The 21,499-nt window shown below is 43.0% G+C and overlaps 1 pseudogene; it reads right to left on the minus strand.

The window, feature by feature from the left end:
• Nucleotides 1-1,331: 1,331 nt before the first annotated feature.
• Nucleotides 1,332-20,949, minus strand: LOC127454501 (28S ribosomal protein S11, mitochondrial-like; annotated as a pseudogene).
• Nucleotides 20,950-21,499: the final 550 nt, after the last annotated feature.

A 21,499-nucleotide genomic window follows, 5' to 3' on the forward strand; every position in this document is an offset into this window, starting at 1 on the left:
CAGAGACTCCACCGGATGCACGGGCTATCTGAGGACATCAGAGATGCTCGGCCATCTGGGTTAAACGTTGCTAGGAGTCACGCTTTGTTGCTGATGAGACGTGTTTTGAGGTGGGCTCAGACACTTGGAGTGAAAGGAGACTGGGAAAGGACAGCTGTTGCTCAATAGCTACAGAAGAACAGTCCCTATAAAGCATGAAGCATGTAAGATGTTGTCCACCTGCTTAGTTAAAGGGATAGTTCACCCAAAATTTTAATTCTGGATGACACAAAAGATGTTAGACAGAATGTTAGCCTCACTCACCACTGACTGTAATTGCCTCTTTTTTTTTTTTTTTTTTTTTTTTTTTTACCATACAATGAAAGTGAAGGACCACTGAAGCTGCCAGTCCCTTACATTCTGCATAATATCTCCTTTTGTGTTCCCCAGAAGAAAGAAAGTCATATGGGTTTGGAATGACATGAGGGTGAGTAAATGACAGAATTTGTGTTTTTAAGTGAACTAACCCTTTAATTTAATTATTGAAATGTAATTTAATCATTCCAATCTCGCAATAAATTACAAAGGTCCACCAAGCTTATACCCTTGTTAGCATTCTTTTGTTTTGTTTTGTGTCTCCATTCCTCAAGCCATAGAGTACACTAAAGCCTGGGCTAGTATAAAGGCAGATGTGCATTGCAGGCCTGACCTTGGTTGCTATGGGTACTAAGGACAGACTTATATTCAAGTGCCTGCCTGAGTTCCTGCTAATTGCTGTTGCCATAACAACAAAGCACCTGATGTAATGGTAGGAAAGGGCAATAATCTTACAAGGATCCATTTATTTATAGGGAGCTATTCCACCCTTTGCCTGTCAATTAGGAAACAGACTCAGATTAAGTGCTAGCATGTTGAGGAGAAATGTTTGTAAAAAAACAAAAACAAAACTTCTTTTGAAAGCACACATAGGAGGATAATTCTGTGTAATTTCCTGAAACAATCAGCCACTATCCCACCTTTTCGCCTATTTCTGTTTTCAACACTTCAGTTCATTAGAAAGTATTTGAATGTATGCAATCACGCAAACCAAAAGCAATGCATGCACCAATAAGAAAAGGAAACAGACACTGAGTGAAAATTTCACACTTTAATTATCATCAAAAAGGTAAATAACCTAAGCATAACATTTGAGACCTTATTGTAGCTGCAACAAACAACCTTAAAAACGCATTATACACTTAAGTTTGTTGACCTGCACAGTTGAGCATTCAACCTCTCTTTAGACTGGATGATCAAAGACAATACAAAGATACAGACAGACAGACATTGGGGTTCAAGGGGTTTCTTCCTCCTTACATCCTTCTCGCTTTACGAGGTGACAGCCATTGTGTGGCACTGGGGTGTTGTCAGTGATGGAAATGACTTCCAGTCCTCCCATTTTTAACCCTTTAATGGCAGACTACACAGAGGAAAAACATCGCTGTAGGCTAATTCAGCTGTGGGTTCACTCTAGAGTGTGTACTGCTCTGATGCTGTGTCAAAGAAACATACCTCCAAATGAGAAAACCAAAAGGTCAATATACTGCCTAACTTTTTATTAGTGCTATCAATTGATTCAAATTTAGCATGTTAACATGCACACTAAAATGGTAACTTGTAAAAATCAGCTTATGCAAAAAATACGACAATGCAAGAAAACGTCATGGTTACTGGTGTAACCTCTGTTCCCTGAAGGAGGGAACGAGATGTTGGTGTCGATGTAGTGACACTAGGGGTCACTCTTGGGAGCCCGAGACACCTCTGGTCTTTGATAAAAGGCCAATGAAAATTGGCGAGTGGTATTTGCATGCCACTCCCCCGGACATACGGGTATAAAAGGAGCTGGTATGCAACCACTCATTCAGGTTTTACGCTGAGGAGCCGATATAAGGTCCGGCCATTTCACCGGGTAGTTCAGCGTTGTGGCAGGTGGGACCAACGTCTCGTTCCCTCCATCAGGGAACGGAGGTTACACCAGTAACCATGACGTTCCCTATCTGTCACTCACTCGACGTTGGTGTCGATGTAGTGACATTAGGGGTCCCTATACAAAATGCCACAAGGCTGAACTGTGTTACGTGAACTGGCGGTGTGTGGTGGGCAGACATGCTGTGTGCCTCATAGCCAGCACACCAGGTCGACACGTAGCCTCCCCCAACACAGTTATGAGTGTCGAACGGCCCTTTATGGGGACAAGTCGACTACCCAAAGATAGAGACAGGCTTAACCCAGTCGTGGCCTCTTTTCCCCTTCTCTTTTTCCACTCCCTAAAAAAGAAGGGGGATTATCCGACTGGGCCACCAGGTCTAGTCTGGGGGTGTCCCTCCCAAGGGGAAGACACCGCGGAGACCACACCTCACCCCAAGAGAGGGGGGGGGATATTTAAGTGGAAGAATACGTCACATGGTCTTTCCAACCATGTGGAGAGCCTTCAAGGTAGATCCTGCCCAATGGGGGAGGAGTTACTACAAACATGGAGACTGGGGCAGAGGGGTTCTGCCCAAGGAAGACGCAGTTTGCCAGCAGGGAAACGAACTAGCGGAAGATATAGATCGCATGGGGTTAGCCTTACAGGGAACTGCCACATGCGGAGCACCTACCCCAGAACAGGACTCTTAGTTAGCGCATGTACTGGGCCGGCAGCGAGTCTCTCCGAAAACTCGACTGCCACAGGGCTCGGAGGAAGTCAACCAGGGAACAAAGTCTGTGAACACTACTGGGAATTAATGGCGCACGTCTTCAGCTCCAAGGGAGGTGGAAGGCGCTATGTGCAAGCGATACACCCGGCCAGCTATCCCGGGCTTATCCACTTGTGTTGCGTGCCACTACCTGGGACGAAACCGGTTCCACCCGGAGGTTGTAGAACCTTGCACAGGTGTTGGGTGTTGCCCAGCCCGCTGCTCTGCAAATGTCTGTTAGAGAGGCACCCCTGGCCAGGGCCCATGGAGCCGTTACACCCCTGGTGGAATGGGCTGGTAGCCCTACCGGGGAAGGCATGCCCTAGGCGACATATGCCATAGTTATGGCATCAATGAGCCAGTGGGCGATCCTCTGCTTGGAGACAGCGCTTCCTTTCCGCTGTGCACCAAAAGCAGACAAAGAGCTGCTCAGAGATTCTAAAGCTCTGCGTGCGATCCAAATAGATGCGTAAAGCACGCACCGGACACAGCGATGACAGGGCTGGGTCTGCCTCCTCCTGGGGTAGTGCTTGCAGGTTCACCACCTAGTCCCTAAAGGGGTGGTGGAAACCTTGGGCACATAGCCCGGTCAGGGTCTCAGGATCACGTGAGAGTAACTTGGACCAAACTCCAGGCACATTTTGCTGACAGAGAACGCTTGCAGGTCACCTACCCTCTTGATGGAAGTGAGCGCAGTCAAGAGGGCAGTCTTCAAGGAGAGTGCCTTAAGCTCAGCTGACTGCAAAGGCTCAAAGGGGGCTCTCTGTAGACCCTGAAGAACTACAGAGGTCCGATGAGGGAACGAGGTGCAGCCTGGAGGGATTCAGCCTCCTGGCACCTCTTAGGAACCTGATGATTAGGTCGTGCTTCCCTAAAGACTTACCGTCGACTGCGTCGTGGTGTGCTGCTATGGCAGCAACGTACACCTTCAAGGTGGAAGGGGACAGCCTCCCTTCCAACCTCTCTTGCAGGAAGGAAAGCACTGATCTGACTGCACATCTATGGGGGTCTTCCCAAAGGGAAGAACACCACTTAGTGAACAGACACCACTTAAAGGCATACAGGCACCTCGTAGAGGGAGCCCTAGCCTGAGTGATCATGTCTACCACCGCAGGTGGGAGACAGCTTAGGTCTTCCATGTCCCGTCCAGGGGCCAGACATGGAGATTCCAGAGGTCTGGGCGCAGGTGCCAGATGGTGCCCCTTCCCTGAGAAAGAAGGTCCTTCCTCAGGGGAATTTACCAGGGGGGAGCTGTCGCGAGGAGCGTGAGGTCCGAGCACCACATCTGGGCGGGCCAGTAGGGTGCTACCAGGACGACCTGCTCCTCGTCCTCCCTGACCTTGCACAGGGTCTGTACAAGCAGGCTCACTGGGGAAACGCATATTTTCAAATGCCAGGGGGCCAGCTGTGTGCCAGCGCATCTATGCTGAGGGAGGCCTTGGTCAGGGCATACCAGAGTGGGCAGTAGGGAGGATTCTTGGGAGGCGATCAGGTGCACCTGTGCCTGTCAAATCGACTCCAAATCAGCTGGACCACCTGAAGGTGGAGTCTCCACTCTCCCCTGAGGGTAACCTGTTTTGACAGTGTGTCCGCTGTAGTGTTGAGGTTGCCCGGGATGTGAGTGGCTTGCAGCGACTTGAAGTGCTGCTTACTCCAGAGGAGGAGACGGCAGGCGAGTTGTGACATACAACGAGAGCGCAAACCACCTTAGCGATTGACATATGCTACCGTTGTCGTGTTGTCTGTCTGAACTAACACGTGCTTACCCTGGATCAACGGCCGAAACCTCCGCAGGGCGAGCAGTATTGCCAACAACTCGAGGCAGTTGATGTGCCAATGCAGTTACGGACCTGTCCAGAGGCCAGCGACTGTGTGCCTGTTGCAAACAGTGCCCCAGCCCGTTTTGGAGGCATCTGTCATGACCACGACGCGCCTGGGGACCAGTTCTAGAGGAACACCTGCCCGTAGGAACGAGAGGTCGGTCCAAGGGTTGAAAAGACTGTGACAGACCAATGTAATGGCCACACGGTGTGTCCCGTGGCGCCATGGCCGTCTCAGGACTCGAGTCTGGAGCCAGTGTTAAAGCGGCCTCATATGCATCAACCCGAGCGGGGTGGCCACCGCCGAGGATGCCATATGCCCCAGGAGCCTCTGAAGAAGTTTCAGTGGAACCACTGCTCCCTGTTTGAATGCCTTCAAACAGGCCAGCACTGACTGGGCGCGCTCGTTCATAAGGCGCGCCGTCAAGGAGACCGAGTCCAACTCCAAACCGAGAAAAGAGATGCTTTGAACCGGGAGGAGCTTGCTCTTTTCCCAGTTGACCCAAAGCCCTAGTCGGCTGAGGTGTGAGAGCACCAGGTCCCTGTGTGCGCACAACACGTCTCGAGAGTGAGGTTGGACTAGCCAGTCGTCGAGATAGTTGAGAACGCGAATGCCCACCTCCCTTAACAGGGCAAGGGCAGCCTCTGCGACCTTCGTAAAGATGCGAGGAGACAGGAACAGGCCGAAAGGGAGGACTTTGTACTGATACGCCTGCCCCTCGAACACGAACCGCAGGAAGGGTCTGTGTTGAGGAAGGATCAAGGCGTGGAAGTACGCATCCTTCAGGTCTACCGCCGCAAACCAATCTTGATGCCGGACGCTCACCAGAATGCGTTTTTGCGTCAGCATCTTGAACAGGAGTCTGTGTAAAGCCTAGTTCAGAACTCACAGGTCCAAGATTGGCCTCAACCCACCGCCTTTTTTCGGTACGATGAAGTAGGGGCTGAAAAACCCCTTCTTCATCTCGGCTGGAGGGACAGGTTCTTCCGTAGGAGGGTAGCGAACTCCGCGCAAGGTAGCAGCGTTTTTGTCTTTCACCAAGGTGAAGTGGACACCGCTGAACCTGGGCGGATGCCCGGCGAAGTGAATCGTGCAGCCGAGTCGGACAGTCCGGACCAGCCCTCGTGACGGATTGGAAAGCGCAAGCCATGCGTCCAAGTTCCGCACAAGGGGGACCAAAGGGACAACGTCATCAGATGTACCAGCAGGTGAGGCCTCACGGCGGGGCGGAGCTCAAGGTGCCACACCACGTCGTGGCCGTGCTGAGTCTAAGAACATCGAAGCTCTTACCTGGCTCCCTGTGACCACCCCCGGAACAGCCTGGGATGGGGGAGGAAGAGGCCTGTCCTCGTGACCCGTGGAGACTGTCACATCGGGGGCGGATTTGTGCCACAGCTGGGCGCTCAGGGGCTGGAGACCGCCGCTGGAGCGCCAAACCTGCCAAATAGAGTGGTGGACGGTGGTCGTGATGACGGCCGTACACCAGATACGTGACCCAGGGAACAAGGAATCCGCTCTTGCTGAGCTCTTGAGTACTGCAGCCACTTGGGCATGCAGTGCAATTAAATGCAAAAGGTAACAAAAAGATGGAGATCTGCTTACCAGCTCCAGAGCAGCGGGTTTTGTTGTCCCTGGGTCGCCCGTCTCAAGGGCACTTTGAAGCCTTTCACGGGTTCTGGGCGGCCGCAAGACGGGTGGCGTCTGCTTCCTGCGGTGGGCTCCACGCCGGGGCCGGGCCGAAGGAGCGGGCTGCGGTGGAGCAGGTGCAGTCACCGCAGGGGGACGCCCTTGGCAATGAGTAGACGGGGTGCGGGATCTTGAGCCGCGCCGGGGCAGGATATGCCGGCTAGCATCCATCTACTGCTCTACCATCGAAAACTGCGACGGTGTCGCCGAATTGGCCCACCTGGGAAATGGGGGCAGCAAGGAATCGTGTCTTGTCGGCCTCACCCATCTCGACCAGGTTGAGCCAAAGGTGGGGCTCCTGGACCACTAGTGTGGCCATCATCCTCCCGAGAGACTGTGCCGTGACCTCCGTCGCTCGGAGAGTGAGGTCGGTCGCTGAGCGCAGTTCCTGCATCAATCCCGGGGCGGAACTACCCTCGTGCAGTTCCTTTAGCGCCTTGGCGGACTTGCAGGAGAGCAGGGTGGAGGCGGCTTGTCCAGCGGCACCGTAGGCCTTGGCCGTCAGAGACGACGTAAACCTACAGGCCTTGGACAGGGGCTTTGGGCACCCGTGCCAGGTGGCGGCACTCTGCGGGCATAGGTGCACTGCGAGCGCCTTTATCCACCGGGGGATTGCCGAATAGCCCTTGGCCGCCCCACCATCGAGGGTAGTGAGAGCGGGGAAGCCGAAAAGATTGGGACCGGGCAGTAAAAAGTGCCTCCCGCGACCTTGTCAGCTCTTCATGCACTTCCGGGATGAAAGGAACGGGGGCGGGGCGTGGCTTTGAGCGGCGCCACGAGCCCTGGAACCAATCACCGAGCCGCGAGGGTTCAGGGAAGAGCAGTGAAATCCACTCTAACCGACGCTTGCGGCTGCCCGGGAAAGCATGTCGTCATCTCCGCATCAGCCTGTGACTGGGCAATCGACCCCGAAGGGAGGAGCCCAGCTGAGGCTTCCGACTGGACGAGCCCACTCTCCGATGCTGCACTCGAGAGCTCATCACTTTCGCGGGCTCCGAATAAGAGGTCGAACTCGCCGTGAGACGAGCCGGCGGACTCACCCGGAAGCCCGATTGGGGCAGACGAGCGTGCTGGGGAATGGGAGGTCCGCGGGGGGATACCCGGTGGAGGCGGTCCCATTGGGGTCCCCAAATCGCCCCCAGTGCTAGCCGCGCTGGCCTCATATCCATGGGTAAAAGGACCGAGGCGCGAGCCTTTGGGGTGGCTCACTTTCTTACGAAGGTGAGCTGCGACCGCAACGTTGCCATGGACATATTCTCGCAATGAGAACATGACCATCCACGAACGCTGTCTCCACGTGAGCAGTGCCCAGACACGAAAGACAGTGATCGTGACCGTCAGAAGGCGAGAGATAACGAGCACAACCAGGAATAACACACAATTGGAAAAGCATCTTTAAAAAGACGCTTCTTTAAAAAGACGTTCCGTGTGTGCGCTCTTTTAGAGAAATATATACTCTTTTAGAGGGGAAAAATGCTCTTTCAGAAAATATATTCTCTAGTTTTTCTGCTGAAGCACCCAGGGGCGTTCTCTGCAGTGCACCAGTGCAGAGGGGGGAGAAGCCGCTGAAATGCACCGTCAGATCCAGCAGAGGTGAATGAACAGTAGTATTCAGCTCAATGAGCATGACCGTTCGGCTCCAAAGAGAAAATCTGAATGAGTGGTTGCATACCAGCTCCTTTTATACCCGTATGTCCATGGGAGTGGCATGCAAATACCACTCGCCAATTTTCATTGGCCTTTTATCAAAGACCAGAGGTGTCTCGGGCTCCCAAGAGTGACCCCTAGTGTCACTACATCGACACCAACATCGAGTGAGTTATAGATAGGGAACTGTGTTTACATGAGATTTATTATTCACTGCTTTTGACGTCAAAATGTAAACAGGGGTGCACACAACACTTGTGCACATTGGATAAGCTGGTAAAAAATTTGGTTAAGGTGTTTACATGCAATGCAAAATTGGGGTAATGCAAATAATACAAAGACATTATTGTTGCACATGAGTAAATCATTGAATATACATTTAAAAATCAATATGTTGCTTGTTTTATCTCCATTTCATTGAACATAGACCAGTCACTGGCCTACAGTCCACAGCAATCAAAGATTAAAAACAGGGTTTTCATTAATTATATTAACTAAGGCTGTCAATTTAATACGTTAATTCAGTGCGATTCATTATATAAAATAATGTATTAAAAAAATGTATGCAATTAATCATGCCTCGGACCATAAAAGGAATGTTCACCTTCATGTTTTTATGAGTCTCGATCAGCAGGGGGCAGTAAGCGCAACTCCAGCTGAACAGGCAACGTGCAGCTGTACAGACAACAAACCACACTTAGGCCCTGTCCCAAATGGCACACTTCATGTGGACTTGCAGTCTTGTGGCCTTCATTTGAGCATTCCCACGAAGTCCACGAGACCGCATTGTGTCCCATTTGACATTTTAGCGCTCCAAGGAGTGCTCGTGAGTGCCACCTTTGCGGAGAGAAAAACATGGCGGACGATGCAATATCAATCGCGGATTAAATATTGATTTTAATAATCCTTTTTTAACATATCTAACTGGTTCAAAGCTTTGTTTTATTCAGGTTTCCTGCGATGTGGAATTACTCCTATTCAGTTTTTATTGAATAGTTATTCTTCATAAATGTTAATAGTTTTACTTGCATAAAAGTAAATAATCTAACACTAAACATTTGTTATTATTTTTTCAAACAAATATCAAGACAGGGTAGAAAACGTCCCTGCACATAGCTGTAGCTCGTAGGATTCATTATATTTATTTATAGCTATGTTCGGTCTAACAGTGACATTTATACCTGAAAAAGTGTGGCTGTGTGCATTTAATAAACATTTTTTTTTTTGTGTGATCTACTGCAGGTGAGAGACGTATGTTCTCCTTTCTATACATTTGACTGTGTTCTAGGCACCTGCTTGTAACCACCCATGTATCCGAATAATGTTTATTTATTCTCTAAATATTTAAAACGATGGGGTTTTGTTGTTGTTATATGTGCCCTTTGTTTTTCAGAGGTTCTTGAAGAAAATGTCTAATGCTTTATTGTGTGTTGCTTGGAAATATTTAATAAAAATAAAAAATTTAATTGAGTTAGTTCAAAGCGTGTTCATTTATCTCTCAATGTTATGACTTTTATAATAATAATTTGTGAAACTGCATGCATATGATAAACGTAATGTTCGAAAATCCCGTTATCTGATTGAAGTCTTGAAGTCTGTCCCAAATACACACTTTTATCACTAATGCACCCTCGTGGACTTGCTGACTAGCACCCCATTGGACTGCACTCGCTTACCTCACCAAAGTCTGGACTGGTTGATGGGTTCAATTGCAAAATTGACTATGGCCCAATAAAAGGCTTATGTTCAATAATATGGAAATAAACAATATATTGCCTTCTGGAGGCCACGAGGGCATCCACTGAAAATGTCAATTAAAAAAAAAAAAAGTTTGACAACTGAATTTGACAAATAATTTATAAATAATTAGTTTCTGAATTCTAAACTAGGAAATAATGACATTAATAACAATGTTGTATTCTATTGATATCCATAGTGTTTAATTGTAAGGATTGTTTTTTTCTTTTTCTTTTTTGGAACAATACTTATTGTGAATAACGTTATACAAAATACATTTGAACTTAATTAAACAAAATATTAAGATTTACACATTTTACATTGCTACAATAGTGAAAACAAGATAAGAACAAAAATACACTCTAAAACTTAATACAAAGAAAATATTTTACATATATAATTGTAATTTCTTTTAGCTTTAGAACAATAACAATATAAAAGCCAATTATTTAATTTTGCTAACATCTTTCTGAAGACAGGCTTACTATTTTTCTCTAACAATAATAATAATAATTATTATCTTAATCAATGCTTAACTCATCTGCCACAATAATGTAATGTATTTTAACTATTTATTAATTTATTTTATAAAAATATTAATTAATTACTTTATTTAAAATTATTTAAATATCATTATTTATAAATATTTTATTATTATTTATTGAATTATGTTTATTTGGGAGCCTTTTTAGAAGTCAGAAAATATTCATATATGCGATTAATTGCGATTAATTCGTTTAAATAATCAGCACATCATGTTATTAATTCAATTAGGAATTTTCATCGATTGACAGCCCTAATTTTAACTATTAACTTCCATGGACTATATAAACATTAGTACATGGATTATACAACTATTAAGGACACAAGTTTTCATTAAAACATTATTTTACAAAGAACTTTTTTTAAATACCATCCTTTCACTAAAGATTTAGTCCCTCACATGTAAACTTAATAGTTACTCTACAGGTGCCGCACAGTGATACAGTATCAAAGGTGATCAAAGGTCATAGTGTCATAGCTGTAACTATTTTAAATTTTTTAGCATGGCTGGAATGCTCTGTTGACCAATCAGCATCCAGGAATGTTACTATCCAATTTATAATATACATTAAAATGAGCAATTGTTTATTTTATGCACGATACTCTATGTATTTGACCCACAAAATCTAGATCTCTTTTTGCTTGGAGATCTGCAAAGAACTTCACACATTTTTTTTTGCATATTTTGTAATTTAATTCAAATAATTTAGCATTGCAGTTGGTGGCTTTGCATTGATGCCACACCGCAATCTGCTTAAATTTAACTTTAGTCTAGAAGCTTGTAACTTGACTGTGAATAAACCAGAGGTATGTAAAGGAGTCATGCATGTGTTAAAAGCACCCTGTTGGCTTTAGCTCTGGAGGGGCTCATTAGATTCACACCCAGCCTTAATGTCCTCCCTTGGCTCAGAGTCATTTGTCAGTTTCAGTATTGATTTAATAGTCAACACTTATAACTGCAGACCTCCCATATGGGCATATGCAGAGAATGACACATAAACACTGCGTACATGGTATTAAAGCAGACATATCACTCTGTAGCTCAAGACTGGTTGCCCACTGAAGCTAAGCAGTGTTGAACTTGGTCAGTACCTGGATGGGAGACCTCTTGGGGAAAACTAAGGTTGCTGCTGGAAGAGGTATTAGGGAGGCCAACAGGGGGTGCTCACTCTGGGGTCTGTGTGGGTCCTAATTCCCCAATATAGTGATGAGGACATGATACTGTACAAAGGCACTGTCTTTTAGATGAGATGTTATATGGAGGTCCTGACACTCTATGGTCATTAAAAATCCCAAATTAGCCCTTATCAATCATGGCTTCCTAATAATCCCCATCCATTAATTGGCTCAATAACTCTCCTCTCTCCTCTCCACCAAATAGCTGGTATGTGGTGAGTGTACTGGTGCACTATGGCTGCTGTTGCATCATCCAGGTGGATGCTGCACACTGATGGTGGTTGAGGAGAGTCCCCTGTTCACTGTGTAAAGTGCTTTGTGTGTAGAGTCAGAAAATCGCTATATAAATGTAATATTCATTCATTCATTCATAAAGGGATGATGAACAAATAAAATCTTAAATTCAAACTAATATAGAATGCAAAGGTAACAAAAAATCATAATATAAATCATCTAAACATACAGTATATTAATCTACAAAGGGTCATTGGCTGGGGAATCACAAATAATTGCACTTAAATTATTTTCTTTTAACACAAAAATACTGAATCAATTTATTGATGCCATGCCAATTATTTTGTTTGTTTTGTATTGTATTGTCTGTTAGCAACCCCCCCCACCAAACCTGTTCTTACTTATTAGCACATCTGTGTACCTAAGCTGCAAACTGCACCTCAGATTGGCCATTTGCACTTCGCTAAGGAAGTGTTTCTCATTATCACTTTCACTGTACTATTTATTTGTTTTCTTGTTTATCGGTTGTAGTAGTGCTTGCTAAGGCAAGCATCACTATTACTATTGTACAGTACTATTGCTCACACTTAGTAGAGGTCGACTGATAGTGGATTTTGCCGATACGATAACTAAGGTGGTGGGAAAGGCCGATAACCGATTAATAAGCCAATAGTTAAAAATTTTTTTTAAAAAATGGATTTATAGAATGTAAAATATATATTATCCTTTCCTTGCTATGACGGGCACAGAAATAGAGTCCTAAATGAATAAAATCCCAGATGCAGTTTATCGTTCATCCAAAATCCCTGAAACAACCAGAAAAAGTTTTTGGAACTATCGTTATCGATTTGGCGCATAACATGGGACTTTTAAGTATATACAAGCCCAAAACAGGGACTCTTATTTTGAAATAACAAAACGATGAAAAACTATTGGCAACTATTGCCATAGAGTTTTGCCGATAACTATAGTTCCAAAAACTATTGGCACGGATTAATCTGTAAAACCGTTATATCGGTCTACCTCTAATACTTAAGCCCAAAGTATACTTCGATTTTGACATGAACGCTCAGCGTCTGCGTACAGAAAAATTAATTAATCCCACAAGTCATTAAAGGAGGGACCTGAGCCGTATCTAGGGATCATATCATGTCATATACAGAAAATTGGGGGTCAGCTTTTTTGTCAGTAAATAACCACCTAGGAACTACTGCACGGGCAAGCATCTAGAACCTAAAAAAAAAAAATAAAAAAAATAAATAATAAAAAAAAAAAAAAAAAAAAAATATATATATATATATATATATATATATATATATATATATATATATATATATATATATATATATATATATATATATATTTAAATGTAGAAATCTAAAGTTATTATAATAACTATGCAAAATCTAGTTATTATTTTGCATTTGCATTTGCAGTCATATTTATTTTATCCCTTTAACTTGGTATTTACTGCAAAATGCACTTCTTTTAAAGTTTATCATATGGCACAGTGAATTTTTTTGTTTGTTTTGTTTGTAAATAATGATGCTGACATCTCTTACTGACTGCAACCAGGTTCACTTTCATTTTAACATGAAATGTTAACACCCCAACCCCCAAATGGACTTAAAAAAATAAAAATAAATAACCCTGAGAAATATTCAGTGGTGAAACGTGAGACAACTAGCCCCGGTCTTGATAATGCCATCATATTCCCTAAATGTAGCGTTAATTACAAGGAACTGATACCGCCCCCAGCGTTCTGAGAGTTTTCCGTTATAACTGTGTAAAGGCATCGACTAAGGCCTTCAGCTACTCACAAAGAGTCCTTTCACCAGCACACGAACATAAGAAACTCCTTTTGCCCTCGCCTTCTGCTCAAGAAAAGAATGCATAAACTCACAACATTTAGCATATTACCAAAATAATAAATCTCAAAGGAAAAACTAAATTGCAGGGGCTTAGAATTTGAGATCTGCCTGAAACAGCTAATTTAGGTCATAACTTGTGTCCATGCAGTAAATGAATGGTTATCAGTGAGAAGATATATGCTGATTATGCAGACCGCTGTGACTCATAGTTCTCATTAGACTCTTCATGGTAGATGCTTATGAAAAAAAATAAAATAGCATGGTAGTAGCGGAGGAGATGTATAAACATGAAACTAAAGCTCTGAATGTTATTTCAAACCTTGGCCAGTCTAATTATCAGTATAAGCGTCACTGAACAGTCAATCAAGTACTGCTGATCAACATAATCTCCAACATAAACATAAAGAACCTTAGTAAAACATTATTATATGCAGTATATGTATTGTTGGTTGCGGTACAAATAATCATTATCTGTCACTCTGACTGAGTAGTAACATTTATTGTCTATTTTAATATAGAAAATATGAACATTTTCAATGACAAATATGAAAACTGATAGCCAAAGTGATTTATCTTTGGTGAAGAAACTCAGCTAACACGTTATGTTATTCATGCTTTAAGAATGTTAATTTAGGCCTACAACATTTTTGAGTCGTAGTCTATATTTAGGACTACAACAACATAGACTTAGCAAAACATATGTTTCAAGTTTACAAATAAAAAAGAAAAATGAAATCATGGATGACTCTACTAACTTCACTTGTCTTAGCAATTTTTACAATTACTTTTAAATGAATAGTTCACCCAGAAATGAAAATTCTCTAATCATTTACTCACCCTCATGCCGTCCCAGATGTGTATGACTTTCTTTCATCTACAGAACACATTTGAAGGAAAATAGTAAAATATCTCAGCTCAGTAGGTCCTTAAAATGCAAGTAAATGATGAAATGACCTTGATATAATTAATTAATAATTTTCTTTATTTATCACACATTATACATTTGCACATATACAGTGAAATTCTTCTTTTTCACATATCCCAGCTAAGCTGGGGTCAGAGTGCAGGGTCAGCCATGATACGGCACCCCTGGAGCAGATAGGGTCAAGGGCCTTGCTCAAGGGCCCAACAGTGGCATCTTGGCAGTGCTAGGGCTTGAACCCCTGACCTTCTGATCAGTAACCCAGAGCCTTAACCGCTGAGCTACCACTGCCCCTTTTTTTTTTTTTTTTTTTTTTTTTTTTTTTTTAAATATGACTCTGACGGTTCATTTAATGTTTTCTAAAGCTTTTAAAAAGTACTTAAAAATATTTAAGTACTTTTTAACTATAAACCATCGCTTCTGGTAAGCATCAGTATATGCATTCATGAGCACTGAATTCACATGGTCTCTTGTGTGACGATTTCGAGTTGGCATGTTCCGGACGTAATTTCACGTTCTTTTCTCGGGTGAGACATCCAGGATCAGGGTTGGGAGGGTTACTTTTGAAATGTATTCCACTACAGATTACAGAATACGTGCTGTAAAATGTCATTTGTAACATATTCCGTTAGATTACTCAAGGTCAGTAACGTATTCTAAATACTTTGGATTACTTCTTCAGCACTGGTAGATTTTTTCAATTGTTTTGACTATAAAAAATCTACCAGTACAGTAAGACAAAATACACATGTTAAAAATACATTCTCTGAAAAACCTAAATATATTATGCAGTGTTGTTTCTAAAACAAGATGAATCAAATTGATCTTGTTTTAAGGATTTTTAGATATTTTTACAGGAAAACAATAAAAAAATTATCATCAAGAATACGATTTTTGCCCTAATATCAAAGGTCTTACTAGAAAAAAGAAATTATGATCCAACGTGAATTTTCTTGATAAAAAATATGATCGTGCCTGGTAACATTTGCATGTAAAATGACTAGAAATAACATTTTAGCTTAGCGTAAAGCTGACAATTTCCACAAGGTTTATTTCTATTTCTTGTGCTCCAAACTTACTTCAAACTTACTCATCTGTCTGCTCGTATGAATGTAACACATCATAAGAAAGTGTTTCACCGCTGTTCAAATACACTTTTGATCGCATCATTTCTATGTATAAATGTTTTCCATATGAAAGGACTAAATATTAAATGAAACAAATGACAATCAAATGCAAAGTAATCTCTTCAGTAATCAAAATACTTTTAGAATGTAACTGTATTCTAATTACCAATGATTTAAACTGTAACTGTAGTGGAATACAGTTACTTATATTTTGTATTTTAAATATGTATTCCTGTTACATGTATTCCGTTACTCCGAACCCTGTCCAGGATAAGCACACAAACGCACCATTGTGAGTAAACAAACTGACACAAATACAGATCTAAACCAAAACCAACAAAGCTTCTGTACAGCGTGTTCTCGCGTCTCACATGCCAACACGATTACATCACACGCGCATACCATTGCTGCCCAGAAACGATGGTCTATTGTTAAAAAGTATCTTTTTAACACCAAAAGCGATTGTGTCGCTTTAGAAGACATCAGTTTTTCAGCTGGAATCGTATGGATGACGTTTAAGCTGACTGTCTGTTCTTTTTGGAGCTTCAAAGGTCTGATCACCATCCACTTGCATTTTAAGGACCTACAGAGCTAAGATATTTTTTATTTTTCTTCAAATGTGTTCTGGTGAAGAAAGGAAATCATACAAAACTGGAATATCATGAGGGTGAGTAAGTGATGAATTTTCATTTTTGGGTGAAATATTCCTTTAACTGATGGGTCTCACAAATGTATTTATAATGTCAGTTCCTCTCAAATTCTGGTGCTGAACCAGAGTAACCACAGGTGTAGTTCATTACATTAACTATGGACATGTTCCAAAAGACTGACAAAAGAAGTGCCCAAGAAGTGTCCAAGAAGGGTCCAAATACTTTTTTCCCTTAATTTTGAACAAAATAAATATTATTTTATTATCAGGAACTTAACATTTACATTCACATTTATTCATTTGGCAGACACTTTTATCCAAAGCGACTTACAAAAGAGGAAAACATAAGTGAATCATCTTAAGGAGACAGTGGTATGAAAAGTGCCATTACAAACTTTCACTAGCATCAGAATAGAATTCTTTTTTTTTTTTATGACTGGTTAAGTGCTCATGGAAAAGATGTGTTTTTAGTCATTTTTTTGAAGACAGAGAGTGAGTCAGCTTCACGGATGGAGTTGGAAAGGTCGTTCCACCAACGTGGTATGATGAAGTTGAAAGTCCGGGAAAGTGTTTTGGTGCCTCTTTGTGTTGGTACAACAAGGCGACGTTCCTTAGCTGACCGCAGGCTTCTAGTGGGCACGTAGCTCTGCATAAATGATTTTAGGTATGCTGGAGCAGACCCAGTGACTGTTCTGTATGCCAGCATCAGAGCCTTGAATTTGATACGTGCATCAACCGGCAGCCAGTGGAGAGAGACAAGGAGTGGTGTAACATGCGCTCTCTTTGGTTCATTGAAGACCAGACGTGCTGCTGCATTTTGGATCATTTGCAGGGGTCTAATTGCACATGCAGAGAGGCCTGCAATGAGAGCATTACAGTAGTCCAGTCTAGTTATGACAAGTGACTGGACAAGCAGTTGCGTGGCATGTTCAGAGAGGAAGGGTCTTATCTTCCTGATATTGTAGAGTGTAAATCTACATGATCTTATGGTCTTTGAGATGTGGTCTGTGAAATTTAGTCTTTTGTCAATGGTTACCTCTGGATTTCTGACTGATTTGGAAGGCGTTACTGTAGTTGCACCCAGCTGCACGGTGATGTTGTGTTCAACAGCAGGGTTGGCTGGAAAGACAAGGAGTTCAGTCTTGGCTGGGTTGAGTTGCAGGTGGTGCTCCTTCATCCAGGTTAAGATGACTGCCAGGCAGGCAGAAATTTGAGCAGTCACTGTGATGTTGTTGGGCTGGAAAGACAAGTAGAGTTGTGTGTCATCAGCGTAGCAGTGGTAAGAGAAACCATGTGCCTGAATGATGGGTCCCAGTGATGTTGTGTATATAGAGAAGAGAAGTGGCCCAAGCACTGATCCCTGAGGTACCCCAGTAAGTAGCTGATGAGGCTTGGATACCTCACCTCTCCAGGCTACCTTGAAGGACCTACCTGAGAGATAGGAGTTAAACCAGTCAAGCACCGTTCCTGTGATGCCCAGCGAGGAGAGGGTAGAGAGTAAGATCTGATGGTTAACTGTGTCAAAGGCTGCAGAAAGGTCCAGCAGAATCAGGATGGATGATCTGGATTCAGCTTTCGCCTGTCTCAGCGACACAGTGACAGACAGCAGGGCAGTCTCGGTGGAGTGTCCACTTTTGAAACCTGACTGATTGTCATCCAGCAGCTTGTTCTGTGAGAGATAGGCAGAGATTTGATTGAAAACTGCCCTTTCAAGTGTTTTTGCCATGAATGGGATGAGAGAGACTGGTCTGTAGTGTTCTATTTGGGTGGGGTTAAGTGCGAATTTCTTCAGCAGCGGGGTTACTTGAGCCTGATTGAATGTAGTGGGAAAGTGCCTGTAAGTAGTGATGTGTTAATTATGTGTGTGAGTGCAGGTAGGATGGACAGAGAAATGGCCTGGAGAAGGTGAGAAGGAATGGGGTCAAGGGATCAGGTGGTGGGGTGGTTGGAGAGGAGGAGTTTAGAGACCTCAGTGTCAGTCAGAGGAGAGAACATAGAGACAGAAGAGTTGCATACAGGAGACGGGTGTTTGACAGGGTGTGGTGCTGAGAATGTATTGCTGATGGTTGTAACCTTATAAGTAAAAAATGTGGCGAAGACATCTGCTGTCAGTGATGTGTCAGGTGGTGGAGGGGGATGGCAGAGAAGTGTGTTGAATGTTCTAAACAAGCTGCGAGTGTCTGTGGTGCTGTTGATCTTGTTCTGGTAATAGGAGGTTTTTGCAGATTTAACGTTATCTGAAAAAGTTGCAAGCAGAGACTGATATTTACCTAGATCTGCTGGATCTTTAGATTTCCACCATCTCCTCTCAGCTGCCCTGAGGTCAATCCGATGTTCACGAAGGACGTCAGACAGCCAGGGGCTGGGTGGTGTAGCACGTGCTGGCCTAGAGGAGATAGGACAGATGTTGTCTAGACAGGTTGTTAAAGTAGAGCTTAGTGTGTCTGTGGCAGTGTTTACATTAAGCGTGGTAAATACATTTAGTGTGGGAAGAGAGGTAGAGACAGCAGTGGAGAGGCGTGAGGGTGAAAGAGAACGGAGATTACGGTGAAAGGAAACCAAAGGTGGAGACTGTTTTACTGTAGATGGGAGAGTCATGTTGAATTGAACAAAGTAGTGATCAGAGACATGTAAAGGAGTAACAAGAATATTTGAGTTGGTACAGTTACGTGTAAAAATGAGGTCCAGCTTGTTGCCCGATCTGTGAGTTGCTGTGGTGTGTAGTCTTTCCAAGTCAAATGAGGCCAGGAGACTATTCAGTTCAGTGACCTGGGGCTTGTCTTGGTGTGTGTTGAAATCACCAAGAACCACAAGTGGCCTACCATCCTCCGGCAAGGAGGACAGCAGGACATCCAACTCCTCAAGAAAGTTTGTTAGCTGACCTGGAGGGCGGTAGATGACAACAACATGTATTTTTGTGGGTTGCATTGTAGTAATAGCATGGAATTCAAAACTAGTATTGTTACATAGTGAAGAGTGTGGTGAAAAAGTCCAGTTGTTATGAATGAGCAAACCTGTTCCACCACCCCTACCGGTGTGTCAAGGGGTGTGAGAGAAGGAGAAGTTGTTGGAGAGAGCAGCAGGTGTTGCTGTATCCTCTGGACGTATCCATGTTTCTGTCAGTGCCAGGATGCTGAGGGTGGACTGCGTGGCAAAGGCTGGAATGAAGTCAATTTTGTTCACAGCTGACTGGCAGTTCCAGAGTCCCACTGAGAAAGAGAGCGGAGCAGGTGCTGAAGTGCAAAGTGGCCGTAGGTTGTGTGGGTTGCGTTTGGTCTTGCATCGATATCGTGTAAACAGTCTGTAACAGATAACAGGGATGTGCTTGAAGGCATATGTTATTCGTGAAGTAGACATGTTAATATATAGAAGGAAAAAAAGAAAAGAGATACAATAACAAGATACTTAAGTGCTATGGTGAGTGGCACCTTGTCGGTGGACTCGCACAGGTAGACTCGCTGGTCTTCACACGAGGAGGGCTTTACACGAGGGCTACCACTTCCGCTGCCGCTTCCGCGTCAGCATTCAAGTCAAATATATACACGATGATAACAAGCCGATCAATAAAAAAAGCAGTAAACAAACAGCACAAGTCTAGCAATGAACACCACTCTACAACAAAGTAAAACTATGAAATAAACACACTTAAATGCAACTGCAGGCTCCTGTAGATAGATCGCTTCTCCTATAAACATCTTATTGTGTTTTGCTTTAAAAGGTTGTTTGTGTTTTACTTCTTTAATAAGCCTCAAGAATTTATAGCAGGGTTAACTTATATAGAGGTAAATAGGAGACCATAGCAAATACACAATTTTTGCATTACCATTTGGTCCAACAACAAAAGAAAAATAATCCACTATACATTTCCTATATATATATATATATATATATATATATATATATATATATATATATATATATATATATATATATATTTCATTTTAATTAAATTAAAGGGTAGATTTACCCTGCAAAATTAAGGCAGAAATGTGTCACCCTTCTGTGGAAAGTATCCATTTAGCAGGGTGTGGTAAATTACTAGAGAGAAATGTGCTGCCATCCAGTGGACGGCAACAATCTTTCTGGATATAATATCTGATGTATAAGTTAACTATACAGTTCAAACCAGGGTGCGAATTATGGGGGTGGGTCTTGGAAGGAAGTGGAGATCCCCTCTGGTTCACTGTAATTCCGCCTCGCACACGTTTCAAACACCGTAACTTCACACTTCAAGCCCTCGAAAACCCGCATTCACATCTATCATACAGCAGCGGCTGAAATCCCTGCAGTCTGTGCTGCAATTCGTGTGGATTTCTTCACATTCTTGAAGCCCTCTGATCCACATAAGGTTCTCACCATGTACTGGCCCACACTATCCGTGACCTGTATATGTGTGCTGAAGCAAGATATTAAAGACAACAGACAGTGAGCAATATGGTGCCAGTCTGTCAATCAGTTTTAACAGAACCCTGTTGGTACCACACCAGCTGAAAGTTTTTTGATCTAACTGAAATGATATATAAAGATTAGTGAATATATCCTGCATTTGTTATTGTGACCGATAGATGTCTGAACCAATTACAAAATCAATCTCTACTATTTCATTTCTGTCAAGCAGCTTACTTGTTGTATGTGGCTTTTATGTGTGTGATCGGTAACTCTTCAGACTTTTTGCTGTCCCACATCAAGGAGCTCTCCTGACCAGGAAATGGAGGAAAGGGACTACATGAGGAAGACAAAACAACAGCAATGGAAAAATATTGATAAACACTTTAAAACAGAAATATAATAAAGAATCTTTATTCAGAAAACATTATTCAAACCATAATGCATGTATCATATTAATATGAGTACATGATGTGATGCTGCACTATGTTAACTATGTAGCCAGATAACAATGGCTACGTACATACAGACGTATGGATAGAGAGATAAATAGACAGATAGATACATAGATGGATGGATGGACAGATGGATGGATAATGGATGGATGGAAGGACAGATGGATGAATGGATGGACGGTTGGATAGATAGATAGATAGATAGATAGATAGATAGATTTCATTTACTTTTAGTAGTTTTGTGTATGTCCCGTTGTGATTAAATTTATCCCCAACCACTCTGCTCTCTTTATATTGTTATCGTTATTGGCACTGAAAAACCTGTATCGGTCAGCTACTAGTTAGAACATTACTGGAAATGTGAGGAGGAGGTACTTCAAGTAAATAATTTGGATCATTTGTGTTTTACTAAAAGAAAGGTTAAGAACCCCTTAGTTAACTTTTTGTAAGAAGATGTGCTGACATGACAGTCAGTGTGTAATGTTTATGTCTAAGCCATACTCTTTCAATCTTTTGATGGGTGCTGATGGACACTTGGTTCCCGCTGGT

The sequence above is a fragment of the Myxocyprinus asiaticus genome, chromosome 1 (genome assembly GCF_019703515.2).
Source record: "Myxocyprinus asiaticus isolate MX2 ecotype Aquarium Trade chromosome 1, UBuf_Myxa_2, whole genome shotgun sequence".
Taxonomy (NCBI): Eukaryota; Metazoa; Chordata; class Actinopteri; order Cypriniformes; family Catostomidae; genus Myxocyprinus; species Myxocyprinus asiaticus.